Source organism: Lathyrus oleraceus, chromosome 3 (assembly GCF_024323335.1).
Source record: "Lathyrus oleraceus cultivar Zhongwan6 chromosome 3, CAAS_Psat_ZW6_1.0, whole genome shotgun sequence".
Classification (NCBI taxonomy): domain Eukaryota; kingdom Viridiplantae; phylum Streptophyta; class Magnoliopsida; order Fabales; family Fabaceae; genus Lathyrus; species Lathyrus oleraceus.
The window spans coordinates 112591839-112602042 of NC_066581.1; positions in this window are offsets into that span (position 1 = coordinate 112591839).

Consider the following 10204-nt stretch of genomic DNA (forward strand, 5'->3'; position numbering starts at 1 on the left):
GTTCTTGGACTTTTTGGAAATGGGAGAACAAGATCTTCAACTTTCATGTTGGACAAAAATTCATTTGAAGCTTGTATGATGAAGTAAATTTGAGGAGAAGAACTTTCTATTTTTGGCAAATTCCAATTACAGGTCAACTTTCTATTTTGGGAAATTTCTTGTCTGACTTCAAATTCTTCACTGTGGATGTTTGATATGTTATATGAGGCTTATATGGACATGAATGAGGCCTCTCAAACCAATTCCCACCATCAAATCACTAATTAAATGCACAGTTGACCACAGTTGACTTCAGTTGACTTTGCTAGGGTTTTGGTTGACTGAACCATGTTCTGATGAATTCCAAGCCCCTACCACTTGATATCTTGATTCAAAACGATGTCACAACTCATATGAACTCTTGATGAATGATCATGGTGCCCAAATTCTTCAAGAATGGCCACCATCTATTTCAATGACTGACTTTGACTGATTTGACCTAGCTGGCTTCATCTGCAAGTAACATGGTTAAATGACAACATTTTTGTACTTTTGGTTAGCAAATAGATGAAAATCAATGATACACAAATGCAATACATACTTGGTGATCAAGAACCACACTCACAAGATAACCCACCCACAAGGAGGGAAGCAAAGGTGCACAAAGATCCTTGAGGCAATGACATGGTATGATATGATGTCATGAGGGATCTTAGGGACAAAATTGGGGTCTTACAATTATGAAATTTTGTCCAACATAACATTTGAATTATACATATCAAAATTTCCAATGCACTTGATATCACCTCAAAATCAGAAAAAATGAAGGAGTTAGGTCCTTGGGAAGTAGACCCAAAATTAGGGTTTTAGTCAAAATGACCTATAATGTTTTGAAATGAATGATGACCTTCCAAGTTTCAAATGAATTTTTTATGAACATGAAAGTTGTTCATATGGTTTGTAATAACTTTTATTCTCTTGGGGTCATCATCATTTGACAAACACGTCAAACGTTAGGTCTCAGTGGATTTCAAAATAGTCAGATGAATTGATTGGTCAACTTCTCAAGCCCAAACTTCAAACTTGATGAATGAATGATTGAGAGGCCTCACATAGGCTCATATATGCATAAAATTATTAACGAAAGAACTTACCTTGATTAATTTTGATCATAGGTTGAGGTTGCTTCATGAGCAAGGCACGGTCAATGCATAGTTGAATTAGGGTTTCCTTGGGAAACAACCCTCAAGCCCTTTGGTTTATCTTGATCAAATTGACAAATTAAGATACTTGGGAGACATATATGATGATTGAGAGATTTGTGGACCATTTTCATGCTTACTTATCTTCATATGGCCACTTCAATGAGCATAGGGGCCTCGTAGGAGCCTTGGATGCTTGAGCTTCAAAACAAAAAGAGTTAGTGACATATTTTTGTGATTTTGGTTAGTAAACAAATAAGAAAAGAAATAATATCAATACAAGCATGCTTGGTGGTCTCAAACCACTCACACAAGTCCCACCCCCTAGGGTAAGGAGCCAAGATGCTATGATCCTTGAGGCAATGCAATGGGCAAATGATATGATGCCATGAGGGATCTTAGGGTCAAAATTAGGGTCTTACAGGAACCACAAATCATTTGAAGTGAGTTGGATTTACCAATTAGAAGTACTCACAAAATGAAGTCAAAATTGACTTAAGGTTCAATTCAAAATGAGTACTAATGAAAAGAGTTTGAAAAATCAAAGGCATAATGCCTAGGTTTCTAATTTTGAAAACAATGTCAATGTTTGCACAAAACTGAGTTTCACTTGGGTTAGAGTGGAGAGAAGAAGAGAAGGGCTAGTCCTAAACATGCAAAGATGATAGAAGAGAATAAAACCCTTGGAGTTCCTTTCTTGAGATCATAAAGATGATCCAAGATGCTCCTTTCCTTTGGACTTAGCAATTAACTCAAGCAATCAAACAAATATTCAATCAAGCTCCTAGGATCTTCCAATTGGTTTTGTCTTTATCTTAACTTGGATGCTCATGACAATGATCCTTCTAACTATCTCAAGTTTGGGATCCCTATCACATAAGAACAAACAATCAAAAAGTTCACAACGCAATAAGGAATGGACAAAGAGAGAGTTTAAATTAGGGGTCCTTTCAAGTCAACATCAAGATGTAAGCATTCTAAAGGCATGGGGCCTAGTTGCTCTTCAACAATTTTAGCATTCTAAAGGCATGAGGCCTAGTTGATCTTGAACTCCATTGAGCATAGGTGAGGTCCTAATTCTAAGTCCTTTCTCCTTTTTGCATTGGGTTCACACAAAGAAAGACAAAACAAGCACAAGGCAATAGTATATTTACACAATAATGTGCTCAAGTGAGCAAAAAGTAAATGGCATAAGCATAAACATGAGCTCAAATGAGCAAAGGGAAAAGACAATATGAATAAATGAGCAAGAAATTAAATATGCTCAAGTTAGTGATTAGTAGTTAGTGTTAGTGTGCCATAAGGTAATTTATCGCTATGTTAAGCAATCTTAATTGGACTAATGTAGTAGTCACACCTATCTGAGGTTGGTCAATAAAACTATAGGCAAATAGACACAAGTTAGATATCATGACTAGTAAGCCAAGCTTCTACAACTTGTCACGCCAAAAGAAAAGAAGAATGACCTTGTATGGATTTCAGGTTCTTTGCTTGACCAAGAAGCAACCTATCTTGGACACAAAGCAATTCACTTGATCTTTGATCAAGATGAATTTGATTTGGATCAAAGAAGGTTAAGCCTCTCATATGTCAAGGCTAAACACAAATCATTAACTCATTGGTCAAAAGAAAAAAGAAGAAGATGAGATGAAGATGAAATGTACAAAATGGGAATTCAAATGACATAATCAAAACATAATGGTAAAATGTGAATGGAATCATCATCAACCAATGGCAAACAGAAGTGAAATGAAGATTAGAAGTCAAGAAAGGTCAAACACATTTTTGGTATTTTTTTGGAATTAAAATAATACATAAAATAAAATGAACAAATTAAGATCAAACTTCAAATCCAATTCAAATCAACTTGGATAAGTCCAATTGGATCATCACAAGTCTACCATGGTAAAACAAATTTTGATAAATTTTCTCAACATTTTTTGAAAACAGAAACTAATTTTAAACAATTAAAAAATGAAGAAAAATAACATAATTGGACTAATATCTCAAATAAATCTCAAATCAATTAAGAAATTGATGACAATATTTTTCATAGACTTATCATCATCCAAAGATGTTAAGAAAATATTTTTGGCAATTTGAATATCTAAAAGTATTTAAAATGAATTAAAAACAATTAAAAACAAAACAATTCACAAAAAATATTAAATGGAATCACAAAAATAATTCAAAATCATATTATGAAACTAGACTTTAAGAGAAAAATTTTGCAATTAGTCCCATATTTTTGTGATTCCAAATAAAAAAGTTATGAATTTTTCAAAATAAGGGGATTAAATGAAAAATAAAACAGAAATAAAAAATATGAAAAAACCACGCTCAGATACACTTTCATTAATTGACGTGGTTGATCCTAAGGGCATGAGGCACGCGCGCATGGTGTTCACAAGTCAACAACATTACATGTTGTATTTAAAAAAGTAAACATAATGCAAGGCCATGATTAGATCTGGAGAGTTAGATCCAAAGGCTATGGATGTTCCACGTGTGGACGGTGGTGGAAACCACCGTCTTGTCCGGTGAAAAGGCAAAAACCGGCCACCAGTTGCAGGTTTTGCAAACCTTAACCAAATCACACGAACCTTATACCAAATTAAAGTCGGGGTGATGTACATCACCCCTGTAACCTTGGATTGTTCTCTAGATCTCTATGGAAGGAGAAATCAGAGATGGAAAATCCAGGTACTTGATCTGAAGTTCAACAATTCACAAAATTAAAGCCACCATTGGCTTGCCTCTCACACGAGGACTTCAGAAAACCAAGCAAACTCAAGCAATGCACAATATATAGTGAGATTCGAAGCGAAACAGTTCAGATGGAAACCTTGGAAGTGCAGCTTTGATGAGCACGATCCAATCAATCTCTTGCTTGCAACTTGATCTTGAGGTGTGGTATGAGTGCAAGGCTTAGGAATTAGTGATGAAAATCAACTGATGTTGTTGAAAATCAAACTTGAAAAAAGAGAAATTCAAATTCAAATTCCTTTGGTGAAAGGTTAGGATTCAATTCCAACAGGGTTTCAGGCGCCTCCAAGTTGAGAATTGAATGAAGTGAGGTACTTATTTATAGCTGAGATCCAAGGCAAGGTGGATGGAAACTATGTGCATGAAGCTTTGGGTCCTCCGTTCATGGGCCTGTACAGGTGCATGTGAGGCCCAAAAGCTAATGGTTTTGCATGCAAAAATGATTTGAAGTAAGGTTGGACGTGCAGATTGAATGGCATTGGCTTGTGCATGAAGGTTTCACTTGGATTCCATAAATGGCCACCAATGTTCTCCTCTTCGAAAGTCATACATAGAAATTCCAAACATAGGCATGTGGGTAATGGTTGGAAAGGTCTTGACATAAGGAACAAAATCTATGTTGAACAAAAATCCATGTGGAGCTTGGAAAATTGTGAAAAGTGGCCATGAAGTTCAAGGTACAAAACATGTATTTGAAAAAAATGCCAAAAAGGACCAACTTCAAGCCCTTCTGTTTCAATGATGCAAGTCTCAAATGGAAATACCTCCAACATCAAAATTTTAAATCTTTTAAAGACAATAAATTTGGACTTAACTTTTGCATCATTTGGATTTTTGATGAGAAAGTTATGGGGACTTGAAATTGGACTTTTTCAAGATTCAATGGCTTTGGTCCAAAGTGACCTATAATGTTTTGTATTATCACATGTGTTTATTTTAGGATTATGAAATTTTGTCCAACATAACATTTGAATTATACATATCAAAATTTCCAATGCACTTGATATCACCTCAAAATCATAAAAAATGAAGGAGTTAGGTCCTTGGGAAGTTGACCAAATATTAGGGTTTTAGTCAAAATGACCTATAATGTTTTGAAATGAATGATGACCTTCCATGTTTCAAATGAATTTTTTATGAACATGAAATTTGTTCATATGGTTTGTTATAACTTTTATTCTCTTGGGGTCATCATCATTTGACAAACACGTCAAACGTTAGGTCTCAGTGGATTTCAAAATAGTCAGATGAATTGATTGGTCAACTTCTCAAGCCCAAACTTCAAACTTGATGAATTAATGATTGAGAGGCCTCACATAGGCTCATATATGCATAAAATGATTAATGAAAGAACTTACCTTGATTAATTTTGATCATAGGTTGAGGTTGCTTCATGAGCAAGGCACATTCAATGCATAGTTGAATTAGGGTTTCCTTGGGAAACAACCCTCAAGCCCTTTGGTTTATCTTGATCAAATTGACAAATTAAGATACTTGGGAGACATATATGATGATTGAGAGATTTGTGGACCATTTTCATGCTTACTTATCTTCATATGGCCACTTCAATGAACATAGGGGCCTCCAAGGAGCCTTGGATGCTTGAGCTTCAAAACAAAAAGAGTTAGTGACATATTTTTGTGCTTTTGGTTAGTAAACAAATAAGAAAAGCAATAATAAACAATACAAGCATGCTTGGTGGTCTCAAACCACTCACACAAGTCCCACCCCCTAGGGTAAGGAGCCAAGATGCTATGATCCTTGAGGCAATGCAATGGGCAAATGATATGATGCCATGAGGGATCTTAGGGTCAAAATTAGGGTCTTATAGGAACCACAAAATCATTTGAAGTGAGTTGGATTTACCAATTAAAAGTATTCACAAAATGAAGTCAAAATTGACTTAAGGTTCAATTCAAAATGAGTACTAATGAAAAGAGTTTGAAAAATCAAAGGCATAATGCCTAGGTTTCTTATTTTGAAAACAATGTCAATGTTTGCACAAAAATGAGTTTCACTTGGGTTAGAGTGGAGAGAAGAAGAGAAGGGCTAGTCCTAAACATGCAAAGATTAGAGAAGAGAATAAAACCCTTGGAGTTCCTTTCTTGAGATCATAAAGATGATCCAAGATGCTCCTTTCCTTTGGACTTAGCAATTAACTCAAGCAATCAAACAAATATTCAATCAAGCTCCTAGGATCTTCCAATTGGCTTTGTCTTTCTCTTAACTTGGATGCTCATGACAATGATCCTTCTAACTATCTCAAGTTTGGGATCCCTATCACATAAGAAAAAACAATCAAAAAGTTCACAACGCAATAAGGAATGGACAAAGAGAGAGTTTAGATTAGGGGTCCTTTCAAGTCAACATCAAGATGTAAGCATTCTAAAGGCATGGGGCCTAGTTGATCTTCAACAATTTTAGCATTCTAAAGGCATGAGGCCAAGTTGATCTTGAACTCCATTGAGCATAGGTGAGGTCCTAATTCTAAGTCCTTTCTCCTTTTTGATTTGGGTTCACACAAAGAAAGACAAAACAAGCACAAGGCAATAGTATATTTACACAATAATGTGCTCAAGTGAGCAAAACGTAAATGGCATAAACATAAACATTTGCTCAAATGAGCAAAGGGAAAAGACAATATGAATAAATGAGCAAGAAATTAAATATGCTCAAGTTAGTGATTAGTAGTTAGTGTTAGTGTGCCATAAGGTAATTTATCGTTATGTTAAGCAATCTTAAATGGACTAATGTAGTAGTCACACCTATCTGAGGTCATTCAATAAAACTATAGGCAAATAGACACAAGTTAGAGATCATGACTAGTAAGCCAAGCTTCTACAACTTGTCATGCCAAAAGAAAAGAAGAATGACCTTGTATGGATTTCAGGTTCTTTGCTTGACCAAGAAGCAACCTATCTTGGACACAAAGCAATTCACTTGATCTTTGATCAAGATGAATTTGATTTGGATCAAAGAAGGTTAAGCCTCTCATATGTCAAGGCTAAACACAAATCATTAACTCATTGGTCAAAAGAAAAAAGAAGAAGATGAGATGAAGATGAAATGTACAAAATGGGAATTCAAATGACATAATAAAAACATAATGGTAAAATATGAATGGAATCATCATCAACCAATGGCAAACAGAAGTGAAATGAAGATTAGAAGTCAAGAAAGGTCAAACACATTTTTGGTATTTTTTTCGAATTAAAATAATACATAAAATAAAATGAACAAATTAAGATCAAACTTCAAATCCAATTCAAATCAACTTGGATAAGTCCAATTGGATCATCACAAGTCTACCATGGTCAAACAAATTTTGACAAATTTTCTCAACATTTTTTGAAAACAGAAACTAATTTTAAACAATTAAAAAATGAAGAAAAATAACATAATTGGACTAAAATCTCAAATCAATTAAAAAATTGATGAGATTATTTTTCATAGACTTATCATCGTCCAAAGATGTTAAGAAAATATTTTTGGCAATTTGAATATCTAAAAGTATTTAAAATGAATTAAAAACAATTAAAAACAAAACAATTCACAAAAAATATTAAATGGAATCACAAAAATAATTCAAAATCATATTATGAAACTGGAATTTAAGAGAAAAATTTTGCAATTAGTCCCATATTTTTGTGATTCCAAATAAAAAAGTTATGAATTTTTCAAAATAAGTGGATTAAATGAAAAATAAAACAGAAATAAAAAATATGAAAAAACCACAGCGCTCAGATACACTTTCATTAATTGACGTGGCTGATCCTAAGGGCATGAGGCGCGCGCGCATGGTGTTCACAAGTCAACAACATTACATGTTGTATTTAAAAAAGTAAACATAATGCAAGGCCATGATTAGATCTGGAGAGTTAGATCCAAAGGCTATGGATGTTCCACGTGTGGACGGTGGTGGAAACCACCGTCTTGTCCGGTGAGAAGGCAAAAACCGGCCACCAGTTGCAGGTTTTGCAACCTTAACCAAATCACACGAACCTTATACCAAATTAAAGTCGGGGTGATGTACATCACCCCTGTAACCTTGGATTGTTCTCTAGATCTCTATGGAAGGAGAAATCAGAGATGGAAAATCCAGGTACTTGATCTGAAGTTCAATAATTCACAAAATTAAAGCCACCATTGGCTTGCCTCTCACACGAGGACTTCAGAAAACCAAGCAAACTCAAGCAATGCACAATATATAGTGAGATTCGAAGCGAAACAGTTCAGATGGAAACCTTTGAAGTGCAGCTTTGATGAGCACGATCCAATCAATCTCTTGCTTGCAACTTGATCTTGAGGTGTGTTATGAGTGCAAGGCTTAGGAATTAGTGATGAAAATCAACTGATGTTGTTGAAAATCAAACTTGAAAAAAGAGAAATTCAAATTCAAATTCCATTGGTGAAAGGTTAGGATTCAATTCCAACAGGGTTTCAGGCGCCTCCAGGTTGAGAATTGAATGAAGTGAGGTACTTATTTATAGCTGAGATCCAAGGCAAGGTGGATGGAAACTGTGTGCATGAAGCTTTGGGTCCTCCATGCATGGGCCTGTACAGGTGCATGTGAGGTCCAAAAGATAATGGTTTTGCTTGCAAAAATGATTTGAAGTAAGTTTGGACGTGCAGATTGAATGGCATTGGCTTGTGCATGAAGGTTTCACTTGGATTCCATAAATGGCCACAAATGTTCTCCTCTTCGAAAGTCATACATAGAAATTCCAAACATAGGCATGTGGGTAATGGTTGGAGAGGTCTTGACATAAGGAACAAAAGCTATGTTGAACAAAAATCCATTTGGAGCTTGGAAAATTGTGAAAAGTGGCCATGAAGTTCAAGGTACAAAACATGTATTTGAAAAAAATGCCAAAACGGACCAACTTCAAGCCCTTTTGTTTTAATGATGCAAGCCTCAAATGGAAATACCTCCAATATCAAATTTGTAGATCTTTTCAAGTCAATCAATTTGGACTTAACTTTTGCATCATTTGGATTTTTGATGAGAAAGTTATGGGCACTTGAAATTGGACTTTTTCAAGATTCAATGGCTTTGGTCCAAAGTGACCTATAATGTTTTGTATTATCACATGTGTTTATTTTAGGATTATGAAATTTTGTCCAACATAACATTTTAATTATACATATCAAAATTTCCAATTCACTTTATATCACCTCAAAATCATGAAAAATGAAGGAGTTAGGTCCTTGGGAAGTTGACCAAAAATTAGGGTTTTAGTCAAAATGACCTATAATGTTTTGAAATGAATGATGACCTTCCAAGTTTCAAATGAATTTTTTATGAACATGGAAGTTGTTCATATGGTTTGTAATAACTTTTATTCTCTTGGGGTCATCGTCATTTGACAAACACGTCAAACGTTAGGTCTCAGTGGATTTCAAAATAGTCAGATGAATTGATTGGTCAACTTCTCAAGCCCAAACTTCAAACTTGCTGAATGAATGATTGTGAGGCCTCACATAGGCCCATATATGCATAAAATGATTAATGAAAGAACTTACCATGATTAATTTTGATCATAGGTTAAGGTTGCTTCAGGAGCAAGGCACAGTCAATGCATAGTTGAATTAGGGTTTCCTTGGGAAACAACCCTCAAGCCCTTTGGTTTATCTTGATCAAATTGACAAATTAAGATACTTGGGAGACATATATGATGATTGAGAGATTTGTGGACCATTTTCATGCTTACTTATCTTCATATGGCCACTTCAATAAGCATGGGGGCCTCCTAGGAGCCTTGGATGCTTGAGCTTCAAAACAAAAAGAGTTAGTGACATATTTTTGTACTTTTGGTTAGTAAAAAAATTAGAAAAGCAATAATATACAATACAAGCATGCTTGGTTGTCTCAAACCACTCACACAAGTCCCTCCCCCTAGAGTAAGAAGCTAAGATGCTATGTTCCTTGAGGTAATGCAATAGGAAAATGATATGATGCCATGAGGGATCTTATGGTCAAAATTAGGGTCTTACAGGAACCACAAAATCATTTGAAGTGAGTTGGATTTACCAATTAGAAGTATTCACAAAATGAAGTCAAAATTGACTTAAGGTTCGATTCAAAATGAGTACTAATGAAAAGAGTTTGAAAAATCAAAGGCATAATGCCTAGGTTTCTAATTTTGAAAACAATGTCAATGTTTGCACAAAAATGAGTTTCGCTTGGGTTAGAGTGGAGAGAAGAAGAGAAGGGCTAGTCCTAAACATGCAAACATGAGAGAAAAGAATAAAACCCT